Genomic DNA, 20284 nt, shown 5'->3' with positions numbered 1-20284 from the left:
CACTTCAATATATTTATAAAAAAACAGTCTGTCTATTTATTTATTTTTGTATTGTTTCAGAAAACTGTCAAGCTAGGATGTTAGAATGAATGAAGCTCATATACTATATATATAATGTGTGTGTGTGTGTGGGTCTATTTTTTCTTATTGAAAGTTCATGCTTTCGAAAAGGAAAAGTATGTCCCCATTTACTTGAAAGTGCACTTTCATGACTACTGCTTCACCGCACAGGTAATGTTAAAAAAAAAAAAAAAAACACTGCAGCACCAAAACACGCTACAGTGAAAATAAGGGAATATCTGTTTCTCCAGTTAGTGTGATCTCGGTGTTAGTCACCCTGCAAAAATGTCTTTATAGTTTTTTTTTTTTTTAATATTACCAGTTCAGTGAAGCGGTAGTCGTGAAAGTGCACTTTTGTTTATGTGCACTTTCTCATAAATGGGGTTGTACTTTTCCTTTTCAAAAGCATGAGCTTTCGATAAGAAAAAGTAGACCCATACATATATATATATATTTATATATATATATATATATATATATATATATATATATATATATGTGTGTATATGTATATAGAGAGATAGATAGTTATATAATATATATTGTCAGAAGAAAAATTCAAACGAGTCGCATCTGCCTCAGGTGATGAAAAACTTCTTTATTAGCAGCTAACCAGATTACACAGCATGTTGGCCAAGATGAACTCCTCTGGTCAACTTGTTTACTGACATCAACTTTTATACTGCAAGTAAAACAACTTTTTGTTACATTTCTGACCATTGACAGTTGGCTATGAAAAACATATAGGATAAACATGTTTATCACGAATTACCTCAAACCAACAGTTAGTACAGAATGTTCAAGAAGTACAGAATGTTCAGTTCAACAATGGTAGCTCAAATTTTCCAGGACACACAGCCTGCTTCAGTAAATTAACTCTTACTCGGCCGTGCGTCCTTATCTCAGGCTTCACCAAGCTATAACCAAATCTCTTTATTCTGAAATGCAGAAAACAGTTATTATTCAGATTCATAAGCAATGCTGCATTTTGTTCACAAATGAGGCCCACCTTTGATAGGCATATCCCAACAAATAACATGTTCACTTTGCAAGAAGAGGAAAAAGACAAATAACAGTATGTTTTAAAACTTTTTCTCTTAACATTTCCCCCTGAAAACACTTCTATTTGTCTTTTTTATTTCAGCAATATTTGGTAAAAACTAAGTTTTTCTTTGCATACATTACTTCATTGGCAAAACAAACTTTTAAACTTCAAAAACATTTGCAAAAAGTCATATTTTGATGTATTCACTTTCACCAGTCTGTTGCAATTGCTGGTACATCGTCTTCATAACAGCAGTATCAATCAGTCTTTGTAGAAGACCTCTGATACAGGGTATACAACAACAACCACATACCACCACGATAGCCACAGCAAATCCAACGGACACCAGGAAACTGCTGATGAGATGACTTCATTTTCCAAACCACGCTTGTAGAAAGTCTGTAAAGGGATTATTTACCCCAGAGTTCTCTGCCAATTCTTCGAATAACATTTCCAAACCTTTCAAAGCTGGAGTGATACTTCCATCAGGCGCAGTGTTATTTGGAATATACGTGCAACAGAAAGTCCCAAACATCCTGCAAACCCCTCCTTCTTTGGCCAAGAGCATATCCAACCAATTCGATTCTGCCATGCCACCTGCGAAGTGGCCTCCAGTTGTTCAGCAATTCCTTTCAATGCATCTTTGGTATAGTTCACAAAACACTGCTGGTTATAGTAAATGTAGTTGACCCAGTCCACATTCTTATTAAGTTGAATCCAGACAAAGATGGATGTAAAACCAGCTGCTATTTGGTTTATTGCTTTGTATTCATCAGGTACGCCTCTTGGTACGCCAGTGCTATCGATGTAGACACCGTTATGGAAAGATTGCTTCGGTGCCTCTCTTTTTCTCCTACTCAACCACTTCTGCTTTATTACAGGTTCTCTTACGAAACTGCTTGCTGGAACTGGGAAAATGTAGAATGGCAGAATTAACTTTATAAGTGCACAACTTCCCTTCCAGGGAATCGTAAGCCTTGATCTGAGATTGTTGTCTCCACATAACCACCATACATCTGCTAAACTATGAGTTTGGTTCTCCAGAAATGGATTCTCATTGCCATTCACAGTAACATTGCAATAGTTCTGTCCCATATTGCCATAATTCTTCCTTGTGCCATCTCTGAAATGCACATATACGAACCTGGATAGGAAATCGCTGCAGGCAGTTTCTCAACTTTGCTTATGACTGGAAAACGCTGAGTTTCATTTTTGCATTTATCTTCAGTTTTGTTGAAGAATAATTTTAACAGACACGTTAGGTTACCTTCATCTTGCATCAATGGGACTGTTGCTAATTGCTGTTTACCTTCAGCACAAGAAATACAGTTCTCACAATGTGCTTCTCGGGTACTATATCTAACCCAAGACAACCATTCATTATGGTGTACGAATCCCGTCTCGAGTAACAATTGTTCTTCTTCTGTGAAGGCAAAATCTGCTTTACTTGTCGCATTCTTAAGGCTTTGTACTTTAAGTTGGAGGGTCCACAAAGGATCAGTTCTAGTTGGAAGGGACACTCCGATTCCATAAACTCCTGAATCACTTTCTTGTGGTGACACAATGGTTATAGTAATTACTTCGGTACCTTGGAAATGCGCAATTTTTATTCTTTGTTGCCTGCTTTTATCTTTCTCTGGTATCACTGCACCGCTTGTTTCCCATCCATTCACATCTGTTGACCACCAAACATTTGACCAGGATGTACAGTCTCTATTGCACAAGTATTTTGCACGAGTCAAGAAATTATTATTGTTCCATTTAGAACAGTCCAAAATTCCTTCACAAAGTTTCACCTTAAACACAGTAATAACACCTGTTTGCGCTTGCAGCACCACCATTCCTTTTTCTCTTGCAACTGTTCCTTCTCGTATGGACATATTTACTTTCGCCACCAAAATCATCATCATGTGACAGTTCAAGTACCAGTTGAACATGGCCATCCTCCCTAAGGACTACCTCACGCCGTTGGTTTCTTCACTGGGTTTGAGACAAACTAACCCCTATTGGGCTAATCCCCCTTTGTAGCCAAATTTTGCGCTCAGAGGTCCGGTGGAGTTTGACCAACATCAGTGGTAAAAGGAAGAGCCTTGAGTTTTTTACAGTGGGTGATATGAATCCACGAAGTCCTCTCAGCGATCTTTACAGCCGTAGGTGTCGAGATAAGTACTTGGTATGGGCCTTCCCACCTGGGGGATGACCAATTCTTTCTCTTCACAATTCGGATCCACACCCAGTCCCCAGGTGCCATGCTTAACAAGGTTTCATTTCTGGAATCTGCAAAGGAGTCATTGGTTACAAGAGATTTGACATTTAGCAGCTTCTTCATATAATCCGCTAGATCCTCACCCCCCTCACGTTCCGCTGGCAAAAATCCTTGCCATTGCGGGACGTAATATGGTCTCCCAAACAAACGTTCAAATGGTGTAAGTCATTTGTAGGAAGGTGAGATTTGCATATACAGGAGTGCCAAAGGAAGGCACGCAGTCCATGATCTATGTGTTTCTGCCATCAGTTTGCGGAGCTTACTCTTCAAGACACCGTTGTGTCTTTCCACCAGTCCAGCTGATTGGGGATGGTAAGCACAATGATATTTAAGATCAATTTGAAACACTTGACCCAACTTCTGAACAATCTGGTTAACAAAATGAGACCCATTATCACTGTAAATGCGTCTTGGTAAACCAAATAGGGGAATTATTTCTGTAGTCAAAAGCTTTGCTACTTGTTGTGCATTCGGGTGCTTTACTGGAAAAGCTTCTACCCATTTAGAAAAAGCATCAATAATGACTAAACAGAACCGTTTTCCCTCTGAGGGTGTCAATTCAATAAAGTCCATACAGAGTGTGTGGAATGGATATGGAGGGGTGGGGAATGCCTGCTGAGATGTTTTAACTCCCCCCCCCGAGCATGATACTTTGCACATAATAAACAAGATAAACAGAATTGCTTTGCATAAGTTGAAAACCCCTTACACCAAAACACCTTAGACACTATTTGAATCATTGTCTGTACTCCTACATGGGCAGGTCCATGGCTAACCAATGCCGCTACCTAAAAAGGTTTGAGGGTAATACCATTTTGCCATCTGATACCCTATACAACCCATCCTGTTGAGTGATACCATATTTTACCCAACAACATTTTTCCTTCTGTGTTGTCAATGTTTGCATTACTTTTAGTGTCTCTAAGTCTAAGGGGTGTCCGGGCTCTAAATCATTGTCATGTAAAAGGAAATAATTTTCTTGATTTGTAAAGCACCCGAATGCACAAACAGTAGCAAAGCTTTTGACTACAGAAATAATTCCCCGATTTGGTTTACCAAGACGCATTTACAGTGATAATGGGTCTCATTTTTTTAACCAGATTGTTCAGAAGTTGGGTCAAGTGTTTCAAATTGATCTTAAATATCATTGTGCTTACCATCCCCAATCAGCTGGACTGGTGGAAAGACACAATAGTGTCTTGAAGAGTAAGCTCCGCAAACTGATGGCAGAAACACATAGATCATGGACTGCGTGTCTTCCTTTGGCACTCCTGTATATGCGAATCTCACTTTCCTACAAAGGACTTACACCATTTGAACTTTTGTTTGGGAGACCATATTACGTCCCGCAGTGGCAAGGATTGTCACCAGCGGAACGTGAGGGGGGTGAGGATCTACCGGATTATATGAAGAAGCTGCTAAATGTCAAATCTCTTGTAACCAATGACTCCTTTGCAGATTCCAGAAATGAAACCTTGTTAAGCGTGGCACCTGGGGACTGGGTATGGATCCGAATTGTGAAGAGAAAGAATTGGTCATCCCACAGGTGGGAAGGCCCATGCCAAGTACTTATCTCGACAACTATGGCTGTAAAGATCACTGAGAGGACTTCGTGGATTCATATCACCCACTGTAAAAAACTCAAGGCTCTTCCTTTTACCATTGATGTTGGTCAAACTCCACCGGACCTCTGAGCGCAAAGTCTGGCTACAAAGGGGGATTAGCCCAATAGGGGTTAGTTCATCTCAAACCCAGTGAAGAAACCAATGGCGCGAGGTAGTCCTTAGGGAGGATGGCCATGTTCAACTGGTACTTGAACTGTCACATGATGATGATTTTAGTGGCGAAAGTAAATATGTCCATACAAGAAGGAACAGTTGCAAGAGAAAAAGGAATGGTGGTGCTGCAAGCGCAAACAGGTGTTACTACTTTGTTTAAGGTGAAACTTTGTGAAGGAATTTTGGACTGTTCTAAATGGAACAATAATAATTTCTTGACTCGTGCAAAATACTTGTGCAATAGAGAATGTGCGTCCTGGTCAAATGTTTGGTGGTCAACAGATGTGAATGGATGGGAAACAAGTGGTGCAGTGATACCAGAGAAAGATAAAAGCAGGCAACAAAGAATAAAAATTGTGCATTTCCAAGGTACCGAAGTGATTACTATAACCATTGTGTCACCACAAGAAAGTGATTCAGGAGTTTATGGAATCGGAGTGTTCCTTCCAACTAGAACTGATCCTTTGGGGACCCTCCAACTTAAAGTACAAAGCCTTAAGAATGCGACAAGTAAGCAGACATATGGTGGTTATGTGGAGACAACAAACTCAGATCAAGCCTTACGATTCCCTGGAAGGGAACTTGTGCACATATAAAGTTAATTCTGCCATTCTACATTTTCCCAGTTCCAGCAAGCAGTTTTGTAAGAGAACCTGAAATAATGCCGAAGTGGTTGAGTAGGAGAAAAAGAGAGGCACCAAAGCAATCTTTCAATAATGGTGTTTACATTGATAGCATTGGTGTACCGAGAGGCGTACCTGATGAATACAAAGCAATAAACCAAATAGCAGTTGGTTTTACATCCATCTTTGTCTGGATTCAACCTAATAAGAATGTGGACTGGATCAACTACATTTACTATAACCAGCAGCGTTTTGTAAACTATACCAAAGATGCATTGAAAGGAATTGCTGAACAACTGGAGGCCACTTCGCAGGTGGCATGGCAGAATCGAATTGTGTTGGATATGCTCCTTGCCAAAGAAAGAGAAGTTTGCAGGATGTTTGGGACTTTCTGTTGTACATATATTCCAAACAACACTGCGCCTGATGGAAGTATCACTCGAGCTTTGAAAGGTTTGGAAATGTTATCCAAAGAATTGGCAGAGAACTCTGGGGTAAATAATCCCTTTACAGACTTTCTACAAGCATGGTTTGGAAAATGGAGTCATCTCATCAGCAGTTTCCTGGTGTCCGTTGGAGTCACTGTGGCTATCGTGGTGGTATGTGGTTGTTGTTGTATACCCTGTATCAGAGGTCTTCTACAAAGACTGGTTGATACTGCTGCTATGAAGACGATGTACCAGCAATTGCAACAGACTGGTGAAAGTGAATACATCAAAGTATGACTTTTTGCAAATGTTTTTGAAGTTTAAAAGTTTGTCTTGCCAATGAAGTAATGTATGCAAAGAAAAACTTAGTTTTTACCATATATTGCTGAAATAAAAAGACAAATAGAAGTGTTTTCAGGGGGGAAATGTTAAGAGAAAAAGTTTTAAAACATACTGTTATTTGTCTTTTTCCTCTTCTTGCAAAGAGAACATGTTATTTGTTGGGATATGCCTATCAAAGATGGACCTCATCTGTGAACAAAATGCAGCATTGCTTATGAACCTGAATAATAACTGTTTTCTGCATTTCATAGGTTCATAGGCTCATAGGTTCATACTAGGCTATCTGCCCAAGGGCATTTATAAGCCTAGCCCAGAGTTTTGTGGCTTTCGCCACTCCTTTAGTTTGGAGGATACTATGCCCATTATTTTGCTGTGCCTCTGTCAAGCAGTGACACTGAGATAATCCCTGGGGTATATCTGCGATCTCCCATCCATTGGTCAAGATTTCTCTTGAACAAAGCCAGCGAGGTGCTCTGCCTCACATGTACCGGGATTTTGTTCCACAGCATAGGGAGTCTCTGGGTGATGAATCTGTCCCTCCAGCACGTCCTATTAATAACCGTGTCAAGGTTTAAGTCTCCCGCCCTTGTAGTTCTGAGGGATCTAGAATTTTTGAGGTGAAGCATGTTCATCAATTCTGGGTTGGACATGGCCTTGTATGTCAGGCACAGGTCACCTCTGAGCAGATGGTAAGCGAATGAATAGAGCTGGAGTTCCTTCAGTCGGGCAGAATAAGACATATTTTTGAGACCCTTTATCCTTTTGGTGAGGAACTTTTGGGGCCTTTCCAGTTGCTGCAGGTGTCGTGTCAGATGCATTCCGAATGGGGCATTGTACTCAATCATTGGTCTGATGAGTGATGAGTACAGGGGGACGATGACCTCCCTTGATCTAGATGTGAATCCCTTCTTGATCAGGTGGGCAATGTAGAAGGTCTTCCTAACTACTTTGGCAACGTGAGTGTCAAATGAAAGGCTACTGTCGACCTGGGTCCCCAGATCCCTGATAACCTCTTCTGTGCTTAGTGGGTTGCCGCCTATATGGTAGCTAGGGGTAACCTTGTTTTTCCCGAAGGGTATGACTAAGCATTTTTTGGCGTTTAACTTTAGGCCATGGCTCTGGCACCAGTTATCCGTTTCTATAAAACCCTTCTGAAGGATATCGGTGTCAGATGTGTTCTCAACTATGGCGCCCAGTTTGCAGTCATCTGCAAATTTTGTCAGCCATAACCCTCCTGTTTTTGCTTGTACTTCTGAAAAGTAGATGCCAAACAGGAGTGGGCCCAGGACTGAGCCCTGTGGGACACCACTTGTGACAGGCTTTGAGTCTGACATGGCGCCAGCAACTCTGACCCTGTGGTCAGAATAAAGAGATTTGGTTATAGCTTGGTGAAGCCTGAGATAAGGACACACGGCCGAGTAAGAGTTAATTTACTGAAGCAGGCTGTGTGTCCTGGAAAATTTGAGCTACCATTGTTGAACTGAACATTCTGTACTTCTTGAACATTCTGTACTAACTGTTGGTTTGAGGTAATTTGTGATAAACTTGTTTATCCTGCATGTTTTTCATAGCCAACTGTCAAAGGTCAGAAATGTAACAAAAAGTTGTTTTGCCTGCAGTATAAAAGTTGATGTCAGTAAACAAGTTGACCAGAGGAGATCATCTTGGCCAACAGGCTGTGTAATCTGGTTAGCTGCTAATAAAGAAGTTTTTCATCACCTGAGGCAGATGCGACTCGTTTGAATTTTTCTTCTGACAGCCTTGTTCTGTTCTTCCCAGATAATGCCCCCCCCCCCACCCTATCTGGGAATTGTCCGTGGTTACTCTGGCTAATGGATGTGGAAGAACAAAGGGTCGACCTGATGTCACTTGAGTGGAGTGAAGCCACCAATGAAGATCCTTCTTGCAAGAGTCCATTATTGAAATTTGGTGAGACAGTGGAAGTTCTTGTAAGAACCACTGAGTGGACAGTAGCCACTGTAGAATCCTCATGTGCAGGCGTGCCAATGGAACTAACTTTATTGCTGCTGCCATGGTTCCTATGACTTTGAGTACTGTTCATGCCTGTACTTTTCTCCTGGAAAGAAGGTTTAAGACCTGATGTCGAAGTACTTGGACTCTTTCTGATGGAAGTTTTGCCATCATTTGTGTTGTATCTAGATCTGCTCCTATAAAAATGATATGCTGAAAAGGCAACAAGGGAGATTTTTTGTCATTTATCATGATTCCTAGATGAGAGCAGAGATGTAATGTGATGCTCTTGCTTTTTCTAGTAGATGCTTGGTGGTGGAGGTTAGGAGCCAGAAACATTTGAAATCCTAAATGTCTCAAGTGAGCTGTGACCACTGCCATACACTTGGTCAGCACTCTGGGGTTTGTAGTGAGAGCAAAGGGCAGAGCCCGAAACTGGTAGTGACTGGCTCCCAGCTGAATGCGCAGATGACTCCTGGATGATCTGTCAATTTTTTTGTGGTAGTACGCATCCTGGAGGTCTATAGAGCACATCCAATCATCTTTTCCCAGAAAAGGGAATATTGACTGCAGTGTTACTATCCGGATCTTTGTTTTTCTTACTGATTTGTTTAATCTGCTGAGATCCAGTATGGGCCTCCAGTCCCCTGTTCTCTTTGGCACTAAAAAAACCTTGAGTAAGTTCAGGATTTTATTTGGTCTGTGGAGACTATTTTGATGAGTCTTTTGTCTAACAATTTTTGAATTTCTAGAGTTGCTTGTTTCCTTTGACTGGGTGGAATGTCTGGGATATTCTTTAAGTTTTGGATGGGGAAGGAAAAGGGTATAGTGTAACTCCTGAATACAATACTTTGTACCCATTTGTCTTTTTTTATCTCTAGCCAGGCTGCTGGGTGCAAAGATAAGTGTCCACCCCCCCCTGACTGCTTCCAGAGGGGAACAGATGGGCCTCCTTTCAGGAGTGTTGAAAGGGCTTACCATGGTATGATTCCCTGTCACCCTGATTTTGCGGACTTCCTCTGCTGCATGGACAGCATCCTCCATTACTGCTTCCCCTTCTGCCCCTGAGGAAAGAACCACCATGTGTGTCTTGAAAAGCTCTCTGGGATTTGAACCACATTTTCCCTCCCTTTTCACCTTTTGGGTAAGGTCTAGAAGGTAGGGAAAAATGGACTTCTACAACAGAGACAGTTTTTCCTTCTTGCTCACATCTAGTCAGTGTGTCCTTGACTTTTGGCCCAGACAAGGATGAGCCATCGAAGGGGACAGTACAAAGGAAGATATAAACAGTTCCACAAAGTCACACAAGTGCATCCAGGAATGTTAACTTAGGGAAATTCCTGAACCCACTGCTCTACTCTTTCCATCTGCTGCATAAGAAATGAGCCTCATGGAGGAGTTAACCACAGACTTTAAGGTGGAGAGTTGAGAGGAAACTTTGTCTGATACCCCTGCAGCTACTGAACCTTGGAGAGTATCTCCTAGCTCCTTTAGGAGGTCTCTTTGTAGCCTAGTAAAGTGCATCAGATAATTCAATGATCTGAGTGCAAAAGTTGCTAAAGAGAACATGTACTATCCATATCTCTCCATCGTATGAGACTCCTTGTTCTGCCTATGGACAGATGAGGATGTCTCTGAAAGCTCCTTTTTGGTGGCTGCTGCCCTGGTAAGTAAATCTTTGTCTGATGGTTCAGTAATAAACTTGTTTGGCCTCCAAGGAACAGGTTCCACTACATCTGGAGACTCCCACACCTTTTGACTAACTAATTCCATGGCCTCGTCGAAAGATGGAAACACCCAAGTTTTGGAAGGGTGAGACCCTAAGGCTTTCTGGTATATGAACTCCTCCCCAGAAGGGTTGATAGACTTCTAGCCACCTCCCTGTTTAAGAATTTTCAGGATGTCTGCAAAGGCAACATCCTCAGTGGGTGACTGTGGGGATCCTTCTGACTCATCAAGGTCTGTATCAGAAGTGAGTGACTTCTCTGGGGAGTCCAAATTCTTCCTCTTGCAAAGTCTCTTATGAGGGCCCTCTTCAGAAAGGTATTCTGGAGAGGTTTCAGAAGAGAGGGCCTCACCCAATGGGGCATCCTAATGCCTAGGGTTTCCACGTGTTTGTGGATGGTGTGGTGCAGAGACAGATGCTGGTGCTTTAGGGGAAGAATGTCAGGACCCAAGAGTGGAGCTGTCTGTGGAGACAGCACTCTCCTTATCACCTTGAAAGCTCTCTGCCCCTAATCTGAGGAAACATCTGGCTGCAAAGAGTCAGAAGGTATCCTCGGAACCCAGAGGGTTGGCTCTGAGGCCGATGTAGGAGCCGAACTCACCCGAGCCAAAGCCCCAAGAGACAAGTTCGGATCCGACAACCATCCAATCTGACTCTCCTCCCTGGACCAGACCAGGGAGCGTCAGCTCCTAGACTTCTTGAGTTCAAGCAGAGCTGAGGATGTCAAAGCAGATATCGGGCCCGAACTTCCCAGGAATGGTCTTGGCACTGACGGTTCCACTGCAATCGTTTTTGGCTCCAATGTCCCAGGTTGGCTGAGAGGAGGAATATATGTCGAAGGGGAAGTCTTGGTCAGTTCCAAATCCTGCTCAGTTGCAGACAAAAGCACAAATAGTGTGATCATCAGTTATAGACATCTTTTGGCTACACTTTGCACACTTCTTGAACCCAGAGGGTTTGGTTTCATTGTGTTCTTTAGACATATCCAGTATACAATAGTCAATCACTAATATAACCAGAATAACAACAAATAACTTAACAGTATAGCGAACAAAAAAATGTTATCACTATAATATATATATATATATATATATATATATATATATATATATATATATATATATATATATATATATTTTTTTTTTAACAATAGGGAGAAACAACCTTAACAATTACAGCAGAAAAAAGGGAGGGGGGGCAGTTCTCTAACTTAATCGAGCTGCCTAGTAATAAGGGAAAGGGAAGAAACAAAGGTAGCCCTCTAATACAAACAGGCAACGGCAGCCCTCTAACTCAAATGAGCTGACACTTTAAGTTAGAACAGGAAATAATATGTGGCAATAGTTCACTTTATAAAACTCGCAAATCTTAAACGAGCTTGTATGTTAATAAAATATAACAAAAAATAGCAAAAGGAAGCCTTCTAACTATAACAGGCTTGAAAGGAGAGAGGTTAAGCTGAGATAGGGAAGGGAACAAAGGCCTAGCTGTAAAATGATATCCAGAAGCAAAAAACACAATAATGAACACTCTAAACTAACCAAATATGTAATAAAACTCTAATCGCTAAGTTTTTTTATACAAGCAAAGGACAAAGTATTCTAATAATGAGTAAGGAAGTTTCCCACTTAGCCAGAGCCAATATGGAAGCACCCAATCTGTTTAGTGGCAAATGAGATCTGGGAGCTTTCCTAGGGCTTGATGGGATAGGGAAACAGCCACGATCTAGTGGAAGACCTCAAGCTTTTGTATTAGGCTGAGTCGGAACCGAGGATCGGTTATGAACCCAACCGGTGAAGAATGAAGGTGAGATAGGACAGCATCACATTGTTTTTATAAAATGGTTTATCATATGAATTGAAATAGCATATTATGGGTGAAACCATGTTCTGCAGAACCCTTTTGTTGAATAAATCACTGGATCTTCATTTCAATGAGTGCCGGAGTTGGTCTTTGTGTTTTTTGTGGAATTTACTCTGTGAACATTTTTCCATTCCATTTATTTTTGGTATTTATATATGTATGTATATATATATATATATATATATATATATATATATATATAGATATATATATATAGATATATATCTATATATATAATATATATATATATATATATAATATATATATATATATATATATATATATATATATATATATATATATATATATATATATATATATATATATATATATATATATATATATATATACATTTATATTTATATATGTATATATATATATATATATATATATATATATATAATATATATATATATATATATATATATATATATATATATATATAAAATTATTGCAAGTTCTAAGTTAGCTGCCGCAATATGTAGTCACATTCCTTATTTTCACAAACATAATCTGGTTCTTTCAAACATGCACTTCAAATAATTTAGATCACATTCTGCTTTTCCCTTTTTTACATCACGTTTCAAATGTTCTAGAAAAAATTTATTTCTCAAGACAGAAATCATTTCAAACATTTGCATAAAGTTAATCTGTTCTTCAGGCCTTGCTTTATATGCATGCTTACAAAATTATGTTCTTCCAGTACATTTCTACAAAAGTTGAACAGTAATAATCTTGATGCATTGATAATGCTTCCTTTCCTTCCAAGCCATTTAGAGCCTCTTAACCCAATTACCACAGTTGAACAGGGGTGTACTAATGCACTATTTGCAAAAAAACCCAAAAAGTCCTTCATCTTTGTCTGCATTTTGCATTGCTCATATTTAATAGGGACAGCCTGTTTCAGAGACTCCATCTACACTGTTCCTGTTCTAGGACAGCAGGAATCTGAAATGCAGTACTAGCAGATGAGTGATTCATAAAAACAATCACTATGAATGTATTACTTTATGTTGATGTATCTGTACAATGTAATGTAGCATTAATTTAAGTTTTTACGCATGCTTATCTTATATCCCATTTAAAAGTGACATGCCTGAAAATGGTGTTTGCAACATTTTTCTTAACCAATTAAAAAATGTCTAATTTAATCAAGCAATTAATCAATCAATCAGTAAATCAATCATTCATGCACCAGTTGGTATAAACTGATCCAGTGTAATGCAGCACAATACAGTAATTTTCTTTGGTGCACAGTAATGGTGTTCCAAGCACGAAAAAGTACTAAACCCACATTGGTTATTGAATGATTATGAACTGGTCCTCACTATACTGTCATACAACAAGGGATAGCTCAGTGCATCAATCAACTATGTACTTATTTAGAATTTGATGTTTAAAATCTAAGCATTTACAATAAAATGCAAAAAATAAATAACAGTAAAATTATCAATGTTATTTAAACATATGTGAATAGCAGGTAATAGTACAGTATAAAATTATAATTTTGTTTGTGTCTTTCGGCTTTTCCCAGTTAGGGGTCGCCACAGCAGAACTCCGGTCTGCTAATGATTGGTAGTGGATTTTTACGTACCGGGTTACCAGCCCTGATGGACAACCTTCAACGAAGGCACACCCCATTCACGTATGCCTCCACACAGAAGATGCTCTAGCTGAGAATCAAACGGGACAACGTTTTGCTATGAGGCGACAATGCTACTGCAGCACCAAAATTATAATAAGCATCTAATATCACTATAGCCATGCAACACAAACCTATAAAATCCAGAGTCTTAGAAAATGTGCACAAGTGTATGATGGCAGATATACTGAGAGATGTGTGTGTAGTACCAGCACAGATCCTACAGCTCAGTGGTATGGGTATGAGGCATGACCAATACATAGTGAGGGCAATAGGGGCAACCAACAGATATACATAAATGTGTAAAGAAATCATTAAAGTTCATGCACAATCGCACACACTTATGTTCACACACAAGCATACACACACACAAACATATACAAGCATTAGCCTCTGAATAACGTGAAGTATTACATTCTACAAAAAAACAGAGTAATCCTCACTGCAGTCACACACACAGGAGGATTTATAAAGAAACTTGCAAACTCTATACATACACTGCCTAATAGCTGGCACACTGTATGCATAAACTGTCAACACTGCCCTATCCTCATTAACCAGTCATGCTATGCATGTGTGTCAGCCTGCATTTGCAGAGTATCAAGCTTCTTATTGTCATACCTGTCCTGACATTGTAACGCTTTCTTGACCACAGTTTTAGGGCATCTTATTATGATAAATAACTTGTACATGACGACTCCCTCAATGGACAAGGGATAGATACATGTATGTATATATCTATACATATATATATATATATATATATATCTATACATATATATATATATATATATATATATATATGTATAGATAGTGTGTGTGTATATATAATTCAAGTATTCATCAAAAGTTAGCTGCATGAGTACATTTGCAAAAGAAATAATAAAAAATATTACATAGAGCACTAAACACCATTACATACCCATCATCATAATCATCATTATTACCATCTTCAGCCCTATTTCTCTCACTTTCTGTATGGGATTTGGATGTCATGTCAACTGTCACCATATTTTACTGCCACTCTCCTATCTTCCTCAAGACTCATGCCTGAGTCTTGTAGGTCTTCTCCATCTCTTTGCTGGACATCCTCAATTCCTTTTGCCGTCTTCATGTCTCTCCCAAACTGTCTTCTGCTTTCCTGAACATGTGCCCACACTGCCCAAACTACCACAATTTATTCTTTGTTACTTTCTCTGCAACTGGAGCTACTTTGCTTCTGGTCTGATGTCCTCATTTCTTCTGACCCACAGTATGCATCCTACCAGGCATCTCAGGCACTTCATCTACATCACCTCTGGTGTCCTCAGCTATTCTCTCTTTAATATTTAGGTTCAGTAGTGTAACTAGGGTGGAGTTAAGGGGAAGCTGCTCCAGGTGCAAAGTGATAGGGGACATGACCAGCAAATCCTGATCTCTGTTTATTGCATACCAGGTTTTAAAAGCTTGTATTGCATTTGTGGACAAACCTGAGCAAAGTAGCACTCCCTGTGTGATCTAAACTGTATCAACTGCTTTTTACATTTCTAGCAAGCAGTTTGCTAGAGTTTAAAAGAAAAACATTTTTTTAATTAAAACCTGAGTGCTGTAGTGCTCTATGCAGGGTATAAACTGCATCATCTGCTTACTACATTTGTTGCAAGCAGTTTCTATAGTTTTAAAAGAAAGAAAAAATGATTTGTTTCTTTTTTTCTTTTCTTTTCTTGTAAAAATCTAAGGAAGGAGGATCAGGGGCAGGACACAGAACCAGGACCTGATTGGCTGTTGCATTTCAGCAGCCCTATGTACCTAATCTTGGATTTTTTTTTAATTGCCTCTCAACTCAAGATGGGCAGGAGTGGAATGCAGAATCAGGAACTAGTTGGCTTCTCCATTTCAGGGCACCAGCCACCATATTTTTATATTAGCTGAGGCAGGAGGGAGGAGGTATATTTCTGGCTACTTGGTGCCAGTACAGGGAAAAGGTGATGACCTTTTCTAATGAAGAGTTGGGAGGTGGGGTGGGGTGTCAGTATGAGGATCATCCTTAGGTGTGCCAGCTGCACCTGTGCCTAGGTTTCTATACCATACAGTAGTACTAGCTGTACCATGATTTTGTACACCTTACTTTTTAACTATTTGACATTCGTCTGTCACAATCTACCCATGACACTTGGTGCTAGTTGTCTGCAGCCCCAATTTTTCTAGTTTTGACCTCCTCATTCATACTTTCCTTTCTCCTTGATCATCTTCCCAGATATTTGAAGCTCCTAAGGCTGTTCCACTGTTTTCCCTTCTATCTCAAATTTCAGCTTCGTCCGACTTCCCTCATTTGCTCCCAGGACAACTATCTTGTCTGTATTCAGTTCCATACCATGTGCCTTCAGTTTTATATTCCATTCCAGTCTTTTGCTAATGTTCCTGTTGAGATTCTATTTGTAATGCTACATTGTCTGCATACAACCGCTTTGTTGATCTGCACCCTCTACCTGTTTGCTAATGTAGTCCATCACTAATTTAAACAGCAGTGGGCTCAGAGCTGAACCTTGATGCACACCCACCCACTGTCACTGGCAACCACTCCATGAGTTCAAACTCTGTTTGTACTTGTGTCATTGGATGTTTGTACATAGCCTGCACTAATTCTATCAATCCTTGTGGGACATTAATCCATTGTAGGACTGTCCAAATCAGCTTTCTTGGGGCTTTGTCATATGCTTTCTCTGAGTCTAGGAATGCCCAACTGAACTCTTCCCTCATCTCTACCTTCTTCTCCACCATCTGTCTTACTGCAAACCATGGGTTGATTGTCCTACATCCTGAGCTGAATCCATACTTCCTTATTTCCCATCTTACTTTTGACTACTGTGTGTTAAATGCAACAATCATCCTCTCCAGTGCTTTCACACAATGAATCTAAACAGCTCATCTCCCCTATTAATTTCTATCACACTGCATATTCATTTATACCGCGGTAGTGGTGCTGTGGTAGCGTTGTCACCTCACAGCAAGACGTTGTCCCATTCGATTCTCAGCTAGAGCGTCTTCTGTGTGGAGGCATGTGTGAATGAGCGTGCCTTCGTTGAAGGTTGTGCATCAGGGCTGGTAACTCGGCACGTAAAAATCCACTACCAAACATTAGCGGACCGGAGTTCCGCTGTGGCGACCCCTAACCGGGATAAGCCGAAAGACACAACAACTGCATATTCATTTATCATTCACCTTGTCTAGTATTTTCATGCAGTGTGATGGGTGTTTGATTCCCCTGTATTGCCCATGGTTGTGAATGTTCCTTATATTCATGCACACTGACACTAGAATGCTTATTCTCTGGTCATGTGGGATACAGTTTCTTTCCATGCAGCTATGTATACCCTCTGGAGTCATCTGTTGCTTTACCTGACTTCATTTTGTATGTTTGTCTATATGTACATTTGTATCTATAACTATATATGTATCTATACCTATAATCTAATATATATCTATAACAAAATCATGTCTGCATGTGTTTATGTGTGTTTCTATAAGCAAATATTGAATATTTTTCATCATGCCATAAATATTAATCAAAACACATTGAGACCCTAAACAGAGATTAGCACAGAGCAGATCCTGGCAGCACTCACTAAGGCCAAAAACACAACTTCAGTGGGCCCCAACTAAATCACAGGATGCCTGCTAAATAGCTTGAAACATGACTCAAACAACCAAAACTAAAGCCTCAAAACATGCTTTTCATCATGAAAATGGCAGACTGTAACAGTTATTCAGCTTCACAAGGGTGGCTCATCAACTGACCCCAAAAACTAAAAACCCATTTGTCAATACAATACTCCACTCAAGTATAGTTGACAAATTCATTGAACTGAGCATAAACCCCTACATAACTCACTGGATTGCCAATTGCCATTCCTCCTGTCTACTCTATAAACCCATTTTCTTCTTCTCTGAGCAGAATTTCACACACTGTCCAGATTTCTGCCTTACACTTTGATGTTTTCTTCATAGAACTTGCAGCATTCTGGCAATCATTGAGAACTGCAGTCAATTGGATGGGGAACAGAAAATGTATCCCTGTTTTAGCACCTATGTTTCTAATTGACACAAGCAACTTGTAAATGGTTTCTCTCCCAGGCCCCTGCTTGTAAATGTTTCACCTCCTAAGCCCCTGCTTACACTTATCAAGGGTATCAGAACTTGTCAGACATTTGGAATGAATAGCTAGGCTTAAAAAGGCCCTTGTGGTCATTAGCCTAGTAAATATCTATGAACCTATGAACCTATGGAAAACAATAGTCAGAGTTTCAAACTTAATATCCCTAATTAAATGCATGCTAATACAAAATCTGATATTCTAGTAACTTTTTCAAAGCAATATTTAAACCCTGTTCCTGATTCTGTCCTCTGTCCCTCCTCCATTATTTTTGTTTTTATTCTGATTCTTGAGCTATGAGAATGAGTGTGGTATGAGTTTTTTGGCCTATTGAATCCAAAGGTGAAAGTCAAGTTAACCATGAGTGGGAGCTTTTATCAGTGTGCTTAGAGAGATAATTTTTTCCTGTGAAAGTCTTAACCTCCCTCTGTAAATGGATGAATATGATCAAGTGGTTAGTTTTTCTAGTGACTTTGCAATTAGCATCCATACTTGTATGTACAAGGTGATAAAAGTCCTACCAGGTATATACGTTGCATCTCTGTGTAAACCCTAGTATTTACCATGACTTGAACCATGTAGTATGTTCTATGTACACTCTGATTAAAGTCCTCACATCTCTGTGCAAGCCCTAGTATTTACCATGACTTGAACCATGTAGTATGTTCCATGTACAGTGTGATTAAAGTCCTACCATCTATGTAAGTTACATCTCTGTGTAAGCCCTAGTATTTACCATGGCTTGAACCATGTAGTATGTGCAGGGGCACATGCTTCCTGACCTTCGTCCTGAGAAGAGGCAAGAAGGCTAGGACTTCTCATCACCCCCCCCCCCCATGCTGGCTTCAGTAGGTGCCTGAACCACTAATCGAACTTTGGTTACATAGATCACTGTCAGTTCTTTATCCCTCTATGCTAATAGATCTGTCTGCAAGTAAACAAACAAATACATCAGGCATTGAGAGTCTGCAACTACTCGCATATTTTGCATTCCACCTATAATTCCTACCAGGTACAAATCCTAGCAATCCCAGTGCTGTCTTTCTCAACTAGTAATAGAAAGTAATCTTATTGTTTGAACAGAAGGAGTTGCCTGCATGTACAAACTTATTTTCTTTCAACTGTGGGCATTTGTTGCTCTGCCTAACCTCATCACAGGTTAACACCATGTGTCTGGGTGCCCCAATTAGTCATGTGATTCAGCTTACAACCAAGTGGTGATTAGGTGGCAGCTCAACACATCTCATGTTCTGAGTGTCTTTAACCTCTTGTCTTCTGCATGAAGACATGAAGAACTTGTTTTAAAATAAACTGCTCATTGTGAACAGTCATGTGCTAAAATAAAGTGGTCATGTTGAACAGTTAAAGGCTGGGATAAAAAAACATTAACAATTCACTACTCAGGTTCTGATCAGGCAAGCTGTGCTTCCCAGTCATGCTTTTTCTGATGTCCCTTTGGATGTTTCCATTATTTCACATGTAATGACCCCCAGAGCAACAACTGAAGAATATGAAGTATCAGCTATTAATGAATCCCTTGTATGACCTCAGTGACAATACTGTATTGTGGTTAGAGTATTTAATCTAAAACATGAATAATAACTTCTGATTGGTGATGAAGCCACTGTCAGTGAATCAGAAGCAATAAAGGCATTTTCAATCAATATGTGTTGATTAATTCACTAAATACCACTGTAGACTAAATAGGTGTCATTTTCTCTAGTACTGAGCTTGCTAGCTCATAGAAGGCTTATTAGTTATTAATGTATAAACAGCAGACGATGGTCCTTTGTGCAGCTCTGCCACATTGCATCAGCCCTTTCATTCAGCTGTACAGAACTTAGCCAGGGGTTTGTGAGTATCCCCAAACCTCCCAAGCACATTTCCTGAGGGTAGAGATGACTCCACTTTAGCTATCTTGTACTTTTCAATCTCTTATTCATGGTCTCTTTCCTTCTGTGATTGAAAGGCGAAATTCTGCATTCATGAACCAGTCTCCTTTGCTATGGTATAATTCACCTTCATATGTTTTGAACCTACCTCTTCCTTGACTGTCATTAATCTGACCCCCTTCCTTGGACTTCCCATTTATAAACATAAACAGCAGCAGCAGCTTCACACAGCTTTTTTTGGGCTAAGCTAATCCAAGTTACATGGTTCTATACTAGCAAGTCGACAGGCAAAACAGTGAACGCCCTAACTTTGACACATATTAAACGAAATGTCAATAGCTCAAATGGCCAGAACAGCAATTTTTTTTTTCCCCCAGGAAAAAGAATTGCTGGGCCAACAACAAAAAAAAAAAAAACAGACAGACAAAATAAAGTGTGGGGGGGGGGCTTCGTCCACCACACCTCCACCCCCTCCTACGTAAATATACAAACTCTGAGATCACACTACAGTGGAGG

Source organism: Protopterus annectens, chromosome 10.part0, assembly GCF_019279795.1.
Source record: "Protopterus annectens isolate FY-2018-M chromosome 10.part0, PAN1.0, whole genome shotgun sequence".
Classification (NCBI taxonomy): Eukaryota; Metazoa; Chordata; order Ceratodontiformes; family Protopteridae; genus Protopterus; species Protopterus annectens.
This window is presented reverse-complemented; position numbering follows the sequence as displayed.